Source organism: Gracilinanus agilis, chromosome 3 (assembly GCF_016433145.1).
Source record: "Gracilinanus agilis isolate LMUSP501 chromosome 3, AgileGrace, whole genome shotgun sequence".
Classification (NCBI taxonomy): Eukaryota; Metazoa; Chordata; class Mammalia; order Didelphimorphia; family Didelphidae; genus Gracilinanus; species Gracilinanus agilis.
In genome coordinates this window covers 572,809,150-572,825,931 of record NC_058132.1, presented here as the reverse complement: position 1 = coordinate 572,825,931, position 16,782 = coordinate 572,809,150, and the positions used below count along the sequence as shown (strand labels likewise).

Here is a 16,782-nt window from a genome sequence, read left to right as displayed (position 1 = left end):
TCTGCCTTTTAAACTGTTATTTTCTTGCCTGATTTCCTTTTGAGCTATTTCCCATTTTCCTAGCCAAATCTTTTCCAACTTTCTCTTCATCTCAGATTTGAACTCTTCAAGAGCTTGTGACAGTTTTCATTATTTTGGGAGGGTTCGGATGTGATTGCTTGTTTGTTCTCCTCTTCTGTTTGCTCAGTTGTCTGGATTTTCTCTGTGTAAAAGTTGTCAAGTGTTAAAGATTTCTTCTTCTTGTTGTTAATATTTCTCTTCTGGGCTTTCTGATTCTGGGTTGCCATTTTAAGCCCAGCCCCTTCTCAGTTTTATCCTCATGCTCAGGGTCTGTCTGGGCTCTTTAGGCTCCTGAGGTCTCAGGTCTGTTTATTCTCAAGGTCAAGGCTACTGGTGGTCCCCTTTGCTTGATCCTCTGCTGGAGCCTCCTTTATAAGTCTCAGGGTGCTGCTTCCACAGTCATATACCCATCTGCACTGGATCCCCACTCAAGGTTTCAGAGCCTTCACTCAAGCCTGTGTCCACCTCCACCCGTCCCTGTGCTCAGTGTCAGCTCTCAAAGTCCGCAAGTGTTCTTTAGCCTTTTGGGGTCTTAAGTCTTGCTGCTCTCAGGAGCAGGCCCTAGAGCTGCCAGTGACTCAATGGGTGCCCCAAACTTGCTCTAATTTTTTTTACGCTGGCCTTGGAAATGTAGGTGGTGTGTGTGTGGGGAGGGGTTTGCTCAGCCTGCGATTTAGTGAGAGCTGTTTCACCCCTTTATAGCATGGAAATGCCCCGATTCCATGTACCTTCCATGTTGCGCCCTGTTGTGAGGTCCCTCTGTCTGGATTTGTTTTTATGTCCCCTTGAGGTGTCCTGTATGTTTTGGTTAGGAGAGGTTAAGCCCCTGCTTTTTATTCCGCCACCATCTTAACCCGGCCCATAGAGATTTTTATGTACAGATTAGTGGATTCCATTTCTATTTTAATGTGATACTGTTACTTTAGAGGAGAACTCCCAGAAAGTAAAAAAGTGTGGTTAGGTTATGATCTATACTTTTAGAGAGAAAACCTGCAAACATGAGTTCCCAAACCCAATCACATTTTATTTTAGAACTGAAGGATAAATACTTTCTCTACAAATGAAGAGCTGCTTTGTTTTTGACTAATCATCAACTGATTTAAACTCCATAATTCACTTGAGTCTGTCTCAGAAATATCATTTCAGCAGGGTATCATTTTTGGAGGATATTTTTAAAGCACATTTATCAGTCATGGAATCATGAACAGGGAATATCCATGTGGAAAATATAATCATATATCAGCCTGGCCTGGCCAGGTCTCATTTTACAATAGTGAGGCACAAAATGGTACTTATAATTCAAAACCAACTTCCATTGCCTTGCTAATTCCTGTCATACAAAAACTCATACATATTCTCTCAAATTCCTCCTCCATTGTTGGCTCATTTTGTCCTTTACAGTTGTTTCCAGACTCAGAATTCCCTTCTTACAGAGCAATTGGAGAGGAGTATTTCATTGTTCTACAATATATATTTTGACACTTGAAATGTTTTTCATTGGCTTCATGGTGCTTGTTGCCATAAAATCTGTCTTGTTTGGAGTGATAAGCACCTGTGAACTTTATGTCATTGTTTCCTATACTATTTTTTAGCACATAATTGTCAACATATGTGATAAACTACCTGGTAAGGTGTGAGTTCCATTGTGCTCATTGTACAGTACTAAAGAATGACATCTGCAAAAATGATTGGGTTGCATGTCACTGATGCCCTAGGAAAATGTATGGACTCAATAGTTAAAGGTCATATGTTTCATTTTGTCTTTTTATAATTATAAAAATGAGTGTTAAACATTCTAATTATCATTGTTTTTTACTGGTACTATGAATTCCTTTATGTAAGGAGCTTATTAAATTGAAATTGCTTTCAACTGATGAAGATGGGAAAATTATCTGTAACTTTTATTCCTAAATAGTTTCTGGGAGCCTAAAACAGTGCCCCATATTTCCCATGGTAATACAACTAATGTATGTCAAATAGAAGTCTTATCTGTCTTCAAAAACAAGTTCTCTATCTAATCTGATGAAATGATTAGTAACATTTATTAAGTGTTTGTTATGTATTACGCAGTGTTAGGTGCCTGGTATTTGGAACTAAAACAGAAATGGTAGCTACATGTACATATATAGGTATTTACAATATAAAAACAAGGATATTTGTTGTACAAGACACTGGAGATAGATTAAGATAAGAGGAAGATTCATGTCAAAGATGGTACTTATACTAAGCTTTGAAGGAAATTAGAGAATTTAGAAATTAGAAAATTCTAAGAGGCAGAAGTGAAGAATGAGTATATTGCCGCATAGGAGAGAACCACTGGAGATGGAATCACATGTATGAATAAAAGTAAAAAGACTAGTTTGCCTCAACCACAGAGTCAATAAATGGAAATAATGCATAAAAAGGCTAGAAGCATAGGTTGGGTGCAGGTAGGGAAGGTAATACTTGTACTGCAAGTAATATAAAGTCAATGGAACTTATTGAATAAAAGAGTGATATAGTCAAGTCTAAATATTAGGAAATTTACTATAGCAATTCACCATCTAGGAAAGATGGTTTAAAAAGGTGGCTGAATGAGAAAGGAAGAACAATTAGGTGATTAATGTAATGATCTATGTGAAAGGTGCTGAGGAACTGAGCTAAGGATGTGCTTGTGAGAATGGATTAGAGGGGGCATTGGCAAAATATTTTATGCATGTAGAAACAATTGGAAATGTCAGTTGATTGGGTTATGGGAAGAGAGTAAAATTAAATACTACTAACAAAAAGAAGTCTTTAAAACCTTTCATATCTTTTATTTAAAAGATTCTAGGCCATGTGAAATTCTGTGATTTGTTTCCATAGTGCTTTATCATGAAAACAACTACTACATTAGGAACATCTCCTTGAAGTTGCATTTTTTTCTTGTATAAGACAGATTAGTCCTGCTTTGCTTATCGCTACCTGTGCAAAAGGGGAGTCATTAAAGGAGTTGCAAAGAGGTATCATGTTATCAAGCACTTATTAAACACCTACTATTAAGCTAAGCATTGGGGATACAAAGAAAGATAAAAAATATCTGCTCTCAAGGAGCTCATAACAAGAGATAACTTGTAAATAATTATGTTCAAATATATATATATATATATATATGTATACATATACATATACATATATATGCTTTGTAAATTGCAAATAATAAAGGGAAAGCAAAGCTCAAAGAATGGAAACTGGAAAGAGGGGATCAAGGGGAGGCTTTTTGGGATTTTAGCTGGAACTTGAATGAAGTCTTAAAAGTCAACAGGTAGACATGATGAGGCAGAGAATTCTGGACATCACAGATACCCAGTCATCCTACTCAGATTAAGTAGATTAGAGTGTTGTCTTCAAGGAACAACAAAGAGTCTATAGTCACTGTAACACAGAATACTTGAGGGAAAAAAGATATTAGAATATTGGAAAGTTAGATGGAGCCTGATTATGAAGTGGTTTAATAAACAGAAAGGAATAAGGAAGCTATAGGAATTTTATTACCTGGGGATAAGAAGTCAGATAAGTGCTGTCAAGGGCAGGATTGTGCTTTACAAAGATCAATTTAATAACTGAGTAGAGGATGGAGTGGAGTTAGAAGAGACTTAAGACAGGAAGAACAACTAACTGGTTATTACCATTGGTTCTGGCATGAGATGATGAAGACCTGCACAAGAATGGCAGCTATGTCAAAGGAAAGAAAATGGTATGTTATGATGGATGATCTGAAATAGAAACAATAGGACTTCACAACTGATTTAAAATGGCTGAACATGGCATAAAGTTTGAAACGCTAAACTGTTACTTATGTTGCAAATCTGGGTGACTGAGAGATTATTGGTGATCTTTCCAGCAATATAGAAGTCTGAAAGACAGAAGATTTTAATGTTGACTAGTCATACAGTTCACCAATAGGCAGTTGGAAGTGGAAGTCTTCATATGTGGGGAGAGTTTAGGTAAGGATAAATAGATCTAAAAATCATTTCCATAAAGATTATAAGTGAATTCATGGGACATGAAAACAAAAATAAGAATATAGGGGATTAAGAAGGTCCAGAACAGAGACTTGAAGGAAGCTCATGACTAGCAGGTGTTACTTGGATGAAGATCCAGGAATGTATTTTGAAATAGAGGAGTCAGTACTATAAAAAGTAGAAAATCACAAAAAAACTAGTAATAAGAATGTCAAGAATAAGAATGTGAAAAATATGATAAAACATTAAATATGTATTATATCATAATACATGTACAACTTATATAATATTAACTGTTGTCTTGGGGAGGAGAGGAAGTGGAACAGAAGGAGAGAACATGAATCACAAAATGTTAGAACACAGTTATTAAAAAGTATGTCCACATGCAATCTGGGGGAAATATTAAAAAAAATGTGTGATCATATTAAAGGCTGCTTAAAATCCAAGGATGAGAACTGAGAAAAACTCATTAGCCTTGCCAATTAAAACATCATTGGTGACTTTGGAGAGAATATTTTCATTGGAATGATGACCTCAGAGTCATATGACAGAAAGTTAAAAAAGGAATGAAAGAAAAGATGGGGAAAAATGAGAATTGGTCACAAGCTCTTTAAGAGTTCAAATCTGAGATCCAGAGAAAGACAGAAGAGATCTGGCAAGAAAATTGGGAAATAGCTCAAAAAGAAATTAATAATTTAAAAGACAGAAACTCCTAATTGGAGAAAGATGGCCCAAAATCTGAAGAATTGATAAGCAAATTGGAAACCAAAATTAAACAGCTAGAAAATAGGATAGACCAAACTGAAAAGGAAAATCAAAAGATTATAGCAGAAAACCAGTCTCTAAAGACAGAATTGGGCAATTACAAGCCAATTATCTCACAAGAAAGCAAGAACTAATATAGCAAAGTCAAAAGACTGATAAAAGAGAAGGAAACATGAAATGTCTTACTGAGAAGATGACAGGTCAAGAAAACAGGTGTAGAAGAGCCAATATGAGAACCATTGGTCTTCCTGAAAAATCAGAAATTAATAGAAATTTGGACACCATACTACAAGAAATTATCCAAAAAAACTGCCCTGATGTCCTTGAACAAGAGGGCAAAAATAGACATTGAAAGGAACCATACATCACCCTCTACACTAATCCCTCAAAAAACAATCCCCAGGAATACAGTTGCCAAATTCAAGAGTTTCCAAATTAAGCAAAAAATATTACAAGATGCCAGAAAGAGACAAATCAGATATCAAGGAACACCAATCAGGATTACACAGGATTTGGCAGGCTCCACAAGACTGGAAGGCTTGGAATATGATATTTAGAAAGGTAAGAGAACTGGGTCTACAACCAAGGATCACCTACCCAGCAAAACTGACTATATACTTTCAGGGGAAAGTATGGAGATTCAACAAAATAGAGGAATTCCAAGTATTTGTAAAGACAAGAACTAAACAGAAAGTTTGATATCCAAACACAAAAATCAAGAGAAACATGAAAAGGTAAAAAGAAATAGAGAAGGGGAAAAAAACTTTTATTTTTAAATTTGATTCTTTAAGGGCTTCAATAAGATAAAATTATTTGTATTACTATATGGAGAAATGTTCTGTGTAATTCTCAAAAATTGTATTCACTATTATAGTAAATAAAGAATTATTCATAGGGAGAGGTTGGAGTATGAAATGGTCTAAGATGATATGCAAAGAAGGAAAATACAGGGAATAGAAGATGGCACCAAGAGAAACTTGAAGGAATAAGAAAAATAGAATAATCTACACCAAAAAAAGAGGTTCATGGAAAGGGGAGGGTATGAATACTATTATAAGAAGGAGAGGAAGAGAGCATAAATAAGAAATAATTAAACCTTACTCTCAGTGGAATTAATTCTGAGAGGGAAGAGTACATAGATATATTGGGATATAGGATTCTATCTTACCCTATGGGGAAAGTCAGAAGGGATAAACCAAGGTGGGTAGTGGGATGGGGAGTTCAAAAATGGAGGGAAAGGGATGGGGAAGGGAATCTAATAGGCCTTAAAAATAATAAGATGGGAACAAAAAAGGAAGTGCAGAAAGGGAAGTAAACTAAGGGAGGGGATAAGGGGGACTGATTTAAAACAAACCACGGGTTCAAAAGGAAATAGCAAAAGAAAAAAGGGTAGAACTAGGAGAGGGAATCAAAATGTTGGTGAAAACACAGCTGATAATTATAACTCTGAATGTGAATGGGATGAACTCACCCATAAAACAGAAGCAAATAGCAGAGTAGAGTAGAAAACAAAATCCAACCATATGTTGCCTACAAGAAACACACAGGAGGCAGGTGGACATACAAAGGGTTAAAGTCAATGGCTGGAGCAAAATCTATTGGGCTTCAACTGAGAAATAGAAGGCAGGAGTTGAATTATATTAGACAAAGCCAAATTAAAATTAGATTGGGTTAAAAGAGACAGGGAAGGTGACTACCTCCTGATAAAAAGCAGTTTAGACAATGAGGAAATAACAGTACTCAACATCTATGCACCAAATGGTATAGCATCCAAATTTCTAAAGGAGAAACTGGCAGAGCTCAAGGAGGAAATAGATAGTAAAACAATACTAGTGGGAGACCTAAATCTTCCTCTATCAAATCTAGACGAAACAAAGCAAAAAATAAATAAGAAAGAGGGAAGAGAGGTGAATGAAATCCTAGAAAATTAGAGTTAATAGATGTGTGGAAAAAAATAAACAGGGATAAAAAGGAACACACATTTTTTTTCAGCAGCTCATGTTACATACACAAAGATTGACCATGTTCTAGGGAATGGAAACATGGGAAAAAATGCAAAAGAGCAGAAATAACAACTGTATCCTTTCTGATCATAATGAAATAAAAATAATAATTAGTAAGGGTGCATGAATAGGCAAATAAAGTTCATTGGAAATTAAATTATATGATTCTTCAAAATCAGGTAAAGAACAAATAATAAAAAACAATTAATAATTTAATTGAAGAGAATGACAATGACGAGACTTCTTACCAAAACCTATGGTATGCAGCCAAAGCAGTACTAAGGTGGAAATTTATATCCTTGAGTGCATATATTAACAAATTAGGGAGGGCAGAGGTCAATGAATTGGGCATGAAACTTAAAAAACTAGAAAGTGAACAAATTAAAAATCCCTAGATGAAAAATAAATTAGAACTACTAAAACTCTTGGTGGTGGCAAAAAATTGGAAAATGAGAGGATGTCCTTCAATTGGGGAATGGCTGAACAAATTGTGGTATCTGTTGGTGATAGAATACTACTATGCTAAAAGGAATAATGAACTGGAGGAATTCCATATGAACTGGAATGACCTCCAGGAATTGATGCAGAGTAAAAGGAGAAGATCCAGCAGAATGTTATATACAGAGACTCATACATTATGGTACAATCAAACATAACAGATTTCTCTACTAGCAATGATGTAAGGATCCAGAGCAATGCTGAGGGAATTATGAAAAAGAAAACTCTCCACATTCAGAGGAAGAACTGTGGGAGTAGAAACCAGAAGAAAACAACTGCTTGAGCACATGGGCAGATGGAGATATTATTGGGAATGTAGACACTAAATGATCACTCTAGTCCAACTATCAATAATATTGAATTATGTCTTAATCAATGATACATGTAAAACTCAATGAAATTGTGTATTGGCTATGGGGGGGGGATTTGGGGGAGAGGGAAAGAATATGAACCATGAAACCATGAGAAAATATTCAAAATTAAAAATTAAAAAAAAAAGAAAAGTAAGAATAACTTTCTTGACAGAAAAAAAATAGTATGTGTCTGGTTTTAAATGTAAATTCACTTTCTTTCAAGAAGTAGTAAGTAACCATGAACTACGAGGGATCATGATATGGTCTGACAGTAAAAGCCCAGGGAAGGTTTTTTGTTCCATATATTGAACTGTTTTGCTCCACTCTCAGCCAGACCAGAAACTTTCAGTTTCCCACGACCCTTAGTTCAGCTTCTATAATACCTTAATTAGCTCAACTAATGAACTCTAAGTGGAGTAAGTGGTCTGTAACTTCAAATATTAGAAATTTTCCTGGGGACCCTGAGAGCTTAAATAACTGGCCCATAGCTGAGCCCCATTTTATTTTTATTTATTTTAAAGGCAAAAAATGAAGTGAGAAAATTATACTTCAGTTTGAGGTCAGAGTTCATCTGCACTCTCTATGAAGAATAGCATTTCTTCATCATGTCTGTTGGAAATGCCTCATATCATTATATTGATGAGTAGACAAGTCTTTCATTATTGATCATCATGATAACATTGTTATTACTGTGCACAGCGATCTCCCAATTCTTTTCACTTTATTTTGCATTAGTTCAAATAGGTCTTATCATGTTTTTATAAAACCACCCCTGTCATCATTTCACACATAACCACTGTACTTTATCAAAATGATATGCCACAGCTTGAACTGCCATTTTCCAACTAATGAGAATCCCCTCAATTTTAAAATTTTGCCACCACAAAAATGTAGCATAAATATTTTTGTACACAATTATATTTCCTTTGATTTCTTTGAGATACAGAAATAGTAATGGTATTGCTGGGTAAAAGGGTATGCACAGTTTATATCCTTTTGGGCTTTCTTCCAAATTATTCTCCAGAATGGTTATACCTATTTCACGAACAATTCATTAATGTACCTATTTTCACTGATCTACAGCATTTGTCTGATTTCTGATTGGTATAACTTGGTAGCTCTGAGTTCTTTTAATTAACATTTCTCTAATAGTGATTTAATTTTTTTTCTAATCACTATCCATAGCTTTGATTTCATCTATTGAAAAATACCTGTTTAGATCCTTTGGCAACATATCATTTGGGGAATGGATCTTATTTTCATGAATTTAAATGTTTTGTAATCAGTATATATTTGAGTAATGAGAACTTTATCAAAGAAACTTACTGTAGAAATTTTTTACATTACTTTATTTGTGGTACCTTTGAGCATAATGCAGTTTCCTGGATTCTCTCTTTTATTTAGGTCTATTTTTGCTTTTCTTGAGATCATGATTGCTAATCTTGCCTTTGTTTAGTTCAGCTGAAGCATATTAGATTCTGTTCCATTTCTTCATTTTCTGTGTTTTTCTTTCATTTAAAGTTTCTCTTGTAAATAATGTATTATTGGATTCATTCTTTTGACTTTTTTATTGTTTCTTGATGTCTCAGAGAATCATTAAGTTCCATTTGCCCATTTCTAATTTTAAGAAATTATTTTTCCAATAATTTTTTTAAATTTCCTTTTTCCCTTTGGCCTATTCTTCTTTTTAAAAATTTCTTTTTTTTCAGTGAATATTCTGGCTTCCCTTACCACTAAGCCAGTTCTATTTTTAAAGGTGTTAATCTAGTCAGTATTTTTTGTCTCTTTTATTAAGCTTTAATTCTTTTTTCTGATTTTTTATGTCACTCAGTTCTTTTCCCATTTTTTTCCTCTACCACTCTTTTTTCTTCTTTTATTTTTTCTAGGAATTCTTATTTGTTGGAATCTGTTTAGCATTTTCTTGTGAGGCTTTATTTGTAGCTGTTTTCATGTTATCTTTTTCTAGTTTATCACTTATTCTTCTCTTTCCCTAATCCCCTGCAGCCACAAGCACTAGCATTTTCTTCATCTTGGAACCAGGACTAGTGCTCCTGCCTTCTTTTGACTGATCCACAGCATTCCTCTACATTCTGAAACTAAAACCCAAGACTGTATGTGGATAGTAGAATTGACAGTGTGCCAGATTGACCCAGTGACAGCAAAGAATCCCCAGTAATCTCCTTCTTACTAGTTGTCTGTTCCCCTACACAAACAGAGCCAGGAGAACATTATACTGTAACAGCAATATTGTGCAATGGTTAAAACCATGATTGTGCAATGAATAAAATCATTAAAACCAGTTAGCTGCTCTCAGCAATACAATGATCCAGGACAATTCTGAGGAACTTATGACAAAGAATTCTATTCAGGGGGCAGCTGAGTGGTTCAGAGGACTGAGAACCAGGCCCAGTGATGGGTGGTTCTGGGTTGAAATATGGCCTCAGACTTTTCCTAGCTGTGTGACCCTGGGCAAGTCACTTGAACACCATTGCCTAGCCCTTACCTCTCTTCTGCCTTAGAACCAATACACTGTATTGATTCTAAGAAGTAAGGGTTTTTAAAAAAAGAATTCTATTCACCTCTAGAGAAAGAACTGTTGGAGTCTGACTATAGATGAAAACATGCAATTTTCCACTTAAGTTTATTTGGTTTTTTGCTTTTATGTGGTTATTCTTTTACAAAAACGAACAATATGGAAATATGTTCTGCATGATAACATATATTATTGAATTGTTTTCCAGCTCTTGGAGTAGAGAAGGGAAGGAGGGAGGGAAATAAATTTAATCGTAACTTCTGAAAACTTAAGTGGAGAATTGTTATTACATATAATAGGTAAAAGGAAAATATATTTAAAAAATGATTAAAAAACACTAGTTGTATGTTCCCTTATCATTTCTTTGCTGAGAGCCCCTAATGTTATTGCTTTTGATATTCCTTTTGGTGCTGGTGTGCATATGTGGGCATTAGATAGGTTTACATTCTTATATCACAAACTTCTGCCAGCCTCCTATTTTTTTAGTTGTCAAAAGTATATCATCATGACCTTTGTTGGCTCTTCCAATTAAAAATTTGATTTGAGGCACTATTTTAATGTTGTTTGAAGGGAACGTTGAGTAAATTCACCTGGATTCCTCTAATCTTCCATTCCTGGAAAAACATTTAAAACTTAAGGAAATTATTTGCTGTCCTTGAATCAGCATTAGTTTGTCTTAACACAATAAGAGTAAATTGTGTGAAATAGATGTTCCTTCCCCATACCTCCATACCCAACCCCCCCCAAAAAAAAAACTTAACTAAATTTATCTTCAGTAAAATTGAGAGGCATGGTATCAAGGATGTAGTAAAATCACATCTGAAGCAATGTATTCAGTACAAAGATTCACATTTTAGGAAAACATGGATAACCTGGAGAGCTTAGTGAGGAGGGCAAACTGTCTTAAAGTACCATCTGAAGACAATTTAAAAGAATTGTGGATATTTATTTAGCTTAGAGTAAAGAGGACTAATGTATGACATAATTGCTCTCTTTTAATTATTGGAAGAGCTGTCACATGAACTAGAAATCAAAATCATTTCCCAATTCCCCAGAAGGCATAATTATGAGTAGTTTGTAGCAATTGGTAAAAGGTTGATTTAAACTGAATGTAAAGAAAAACCTTTTAAAAAAAACAATTAGACAATATCTCCCCTATATCAGGTAAATGGTGCAGGGGCTACTTACTTTACTTCTTTGATTTTGATTAGCATAAGAACTTCAATCTGCTCCATGTCCAGCCTAGGCCATGCTGCCCTGTGGCTTATTCTATTAGTGGTGAATTAAGCCTGGATAACTAATTGATTCAATATATTGGATAAATGGAGTTCTTCAATCAAAGGCTAAATGACTACCCAGATTTATGTTTCTGGACTAAAGTCACATCCAGTTCGGAGATTCTATGACAATGTGTGTGTGTATTTGTCTATTCATTAATGCATGACCCAAAAGCATTCAACATGGGACTAAAGGAAGCTAAGTTATTGAATTAATGAGTCTTTAATAAACTGTATTTTTCATCTTATAACTATTTATAATTTCATGAGAAAGTTGGGCTTTGCAAGGAACTCTTATGCCAGAGCCACACTGACAAATTTAATAAGAAAAATAAGAAAATGATTGTATAATCTATTTTTGATTAAAAAATAGCTACATATAATATCCAACTTACTAACTAATTGAATTATAAAGTTCATATATAAGTCATTTGTTAGAACTTATTTATGTTCCCTCAATGCATAATACTACCAGCTTTGGTGAGTAATATGGAGGGAAAAAATGGTTGACTATTATCTCCCTAACCCCACTATAACAATCTCTAAATAGTTATAGAATGAACTCTTTTTTTCAAAAATATTGGTGACGTTTCTTTGACTAGCACGATAAAGAGAAGCACTCTTAGAATCTGATATATGAAGATTTAGGTGTGTCTAGTGGGAGAAGACATGAGTTTCTTATGACTATCTACTCATGGAAAAATCTTGAATCTGGTCCTACTTCAATTTTCATATCTTATTTTATCCTTTATTTTTGAAACCTCATCACTTAGTGTAATATCTGGCACACAGTAGATGCCTACTTAATGTTTATTGATTAATTTATTGATTTTGAAGACTTTTTGTTTGAACATTTTCCAATATTTTTTACTCCTAGTTATAATGGGAAACATTCCATTACAAGGCTACATCAACCCACTTCATTTTTTTTATTTTATCTATAAAAGTTTCAAGAAGATACTAATAATGATCCTAGATTTGTAGATAACTGAAGTTAAATTAATTCATATTTCAGGGTAAAAGAAGCCTCAGACTGTCCTGAATGTTTTATTACATGAAAGGAATTGGACAATTGGGCAAAGAGAAAAATAAGGTTGGGAAAATGGAAGTGTCAAAGAAGGGAGACCTGTTCAATAAAATCAGCACTGGACATTTAACTGAGAAAAGTTATGGTCAACTTTAGTATTTTAATCTCTAGTCCTGCTTTGTTATTACTAGATTTTCTACCTCAAAGTGTATATACACTGGAAATTTTGAAGTGGAGTAGAATGGAGGAAATTCTAGGCAAACATATTAAAGAGCAAGGAAAACAGGAAGAGACAGAGAAGGGGAAATAGAAATGGAAAAGGAAAAATTAGGACAAAAAGGAATTCCAAACCAATAGAGCAAGAAAGGAAGGTGAGTTCTCTTTGTAGAAATCAGGTGTTAAGTGAACCAGATGATGTATCTTTACATTGTACCATGAAATATTCAAATACCCATGATATCATAATCTTGAGTATTCTCTTTAGTAATGTAGATAATCATATCTCTCTGACTTAGGAGAAAACCTTTGTTCATTAATGAAACCAAAGTAAGACATCATTTAATGAACAACCCTCTGGTAAAGTCCCTCCAAACTTTTAGAAATTAAACATAGATGCAATTAATTGTTCATTTATATCCACAACCTTCCAATCATAATGTACTTGTCCAGTGCTATTTTATCACCAATATGAACTTTGAGAAACTGAGACTACCTTCACTTGGCAAAGAATATGAATGAATATGAATATTTGAGATATAGGGTAAATATGAATGAATATGAATATTTGAGATATAGGGTAAAATTAAACTGGGCATGCAGATGAATCAGGACATTATACTGAAAACTTCCTATTCTAATTTCAGGGAAAGATAGTCCATTATTGGATTCTATTTTTTTTTTAATTTTCCTGGACTTTATTCAAAATTAGACCTAATTCTCAATCATTTTAGAACACCAAAAGTTTGATGACCAGATATAAACACCTATATATTTGGAAAAATGAATTCCAACATACATTGTGCATTATGAGGCAAACTTGGCACAGCAAAATAATCTGTGGAAAGCAAACACAAATCGAATAGAAGAGAAATTGCCTCTTGCAACACATAAAAGTGGTACAGCAGCAACTAGTCAGCAGTGATCTTAGTTCCTGACTCTCTGACCAAAGTTTAAAGAAGTTATGCACACCACAACATATCTTTGAACAGGTAAATTTTACCTTCACCTATGAGTGCTGAAAGTGCTCATAGATTGTGATTGATGATATTCAGACAGCATGTACCTGAATATTTTCACTTTTTTACATCACAATTCAATAACCCTTAACAATTATAGCTACTAAATACAGAAAACAAAATGGTACAAATTTGTTTGCACTTTTCCCTTGTAAACAAGGTATTTGTGGAACAATAGTAATGAGTTTACTGAAAGCATATCACTACATCAATGAAGAAAAAATTAGTATACTATTCTGTTTATAAATAATCTCTGATTTTTTAGCACACATTTGCAGATCTGATCAATAAAAAACAACAATACATATGCTTTTCTTTAAAAATAAAATATCAAGAGGTTGACCACAATGGGGAAAATTTACCTAAGGAAAGGAAGAAAGAAGCATGCATTGGATTAATAGAATTAAATGTATAAGTATACTTCAACTTCATTTCTCTTCATATAAACCAACACTAAGATAAGATTGTCAGTATTGAGGATTTTTACTTGAATTCCAATAGTTCAAAATCAATTTTGTAGAACACATAGGGATAATATTCCTGTTGACTGAGATTTAAGCCTAGAATATTCATAGAAGCATCAATAATAACTGTCGCTCTAATGTCCAGGAGTTTATACAAATCATACAATACTTCTCTCAGTTTATTCATGTTTTTCCTGTTGGGTCGAGGTAACATCACCTGGAAGTTCACTGGCAATCCATATCTTAAGATATACTCAACAAAAACTATTAATGCTTTCACATGAATCCAAAGCTTCACTGAAATCATTCTCAGCCATAATACTAGTGATTGAAACTGCTTCTTCTTGTCAGTAGAGAGCATGGTCATCTCTTCATTATATTGAAAATTACAAACAATGAACGCATTCTCTCTTGCTTTATATTTGAAGTCATCCATTCATTGCCTTTTTAAACAAAGTAATTTTCCACAGGTCTTCTGCTAAATTATAGGATTACCATCTCAGCCAATGTCTCATTTTACTTAACCCAATCCTTATGGTTTAATTTTGGAACTACCATCAATAATATGATTAGAAATGCTGAATCAAGGACAAAGACATCTTTCTTTATGATTTCTGCTAGGCTTCTAGTTAATAAACTCCCCACATCCTTTCTTTCCAAATTCTGAGGACTCCCTTTCAGATTATTATGTGCAGATGCTCAGGCTTTCAAGTCATTGTCAATTTGGTTTTCTCCCTTGCCAGTTATTTCAGAATTATTTTTCAAAAACTGCTTGATTGGATGCTGGGCATTATCCCATTGGAACCTTGTTATATATGTAACCAAGTCAACTCCATTAGCCAACAGACTTTCTTGAACTTTATCCCTACTGTCCTCTAATACAGGTGTCAGCAACCTTTTTGGCCGTGAGAGCCATAAACGCCACATTTTTTTAAAATGTAATTTTGTGAAAGCCAAATAGTGCTCACAGTGTGCACTTCTGTAACAGCGCCTGAAAAACATTGACTTTATGGCTCCTGCAGAAAGAGCCATACCTGGCCCTCAAAAAAGCCAGATATGGCTCAAGAGCCATACATTGCCGACCCCTGCTCTAATATATCAGCCACATATTGGGCCACTTTTTAACAACTCTTCTACAAACTCTATTTCAAGGGTCAGATGGACCATGTGATTTTTGCTCTGATTTTTCTTAAAAGCAAAGTTCTGAATCTGATGAAATATATCCTCCAAAAATTCATCCATTTTGGCCATTTCATCTGATAATGATAAAACATACAATATGCCAATCTTTAAGTCAGGAATGTTGAACGTTGAATTATGAGAAAGATTATTAATTCTGGTTTTTGCTGAGTATAGTTTCTTCCATGTTTGCTTGCATGTTTTCTCTGTAGGAGGTAATATAAGCCAAAACTCCTTCATGCTTATCAAGAAAAATTTCCAAAAGGAAGATTAATATGGCAGCTGGGTGGCTCAGTGGATTGAGAGCCAGGCCTAGAGACTGGAGGTCCTAGGTTCAAGTCCGGCCTCGGACACTTCCAGCTGTGTGACCTTGGGCAAGTCACTTGACCCCTATCGCCCACCCTTACCACTCCTGGGCTAAGGACGGTCCCTAGCCTGGATGAAAAAAGGAGGAGGGTTGGGCTTGGGGCTAGCAACCCCACCCTGTAAAAACTACATCTGCTAAAGAAACTGCAACCTAAAGTAGGGGCAGCTGGGCTAGCTCAGTGGATTGAGAGCCAGGCCTAGAGACGAAGGGTCCTGGGTTCAAATCCGGGCTCAGACACTTCCCAGCTGGGTGACCCTGAGCGACTGCGTGACCCATTGCCTACTGGTTGTGGCCCTATGCTCCTCGAATGGAGTCCCAGGATAAAAAAAAAAAAAATAAAAAGATTAATATGATGATGCTGGCAAGGAAAAAAAAAAGTAGCGATGGAGGAGGGACACCAGGGAGGACTTAGCAGCTCAGCTTTCCATCTCTTCATTCCCTGGGCTCCCTCATCCCTAGCACACACTGACATAAGTCATGTGCCAAGCTGAGAAAGTCAGCTTACCCCTCCACACCTGTTGACTCCACTCTTCAATTCTTTTTAAGACTGGTTTATTATTATCTTTAGAGTACCCCTAGTAGACAGAAACACCATAAAGTTGATACTACTACATAGACATAGAAGACTGTCCTATAACAATCTTCAGAATGAATATATTTAAACATAAAATAACCACTATACTATAAAATACTACAATAACATAATGTTAAGAAATATGTTTATTAAAAGTTCCAAAACTGGAGTTTACTATACTTTTCAAAAAATATGAAATCAGATTTCCCCAGTGAAGAACAGCTCTCATTGAAAGGCACTGGCTTCACATTATTCTGGAACTACAATTCCTCGTTAAGGATTTATTTCAGGTGTCAGCTTTGCAATCAGTCACTTGTCTCAAAGTTCTCAATCCTGCTGAGAGGCATTAGCAGCTATCTGATAACCCAACGCTTACTCTAAAAAAGTGAAATGAATAAAGAACTATGTCACCATCAACTATGGCAATCACCACACCTACTTAAGAAGAGAAAAATCTAGGCAAA

The 16,782-nt window shown here is 34.9% G+C and overlaps 1 pseudogene; it reads right to left on the bottom strand.

Annotated features, from left to right (window-relative positions):
* Positions 1-14,217: 14,217 nt before the first annotated feature.
* On the bottom strand, positions 14,218-15,617 carry LOC123239998 (annotated as a pseudogene).
* Between the last annotated feature and the right edge of the window lie 1,165 nt (positions 15,618-16,782).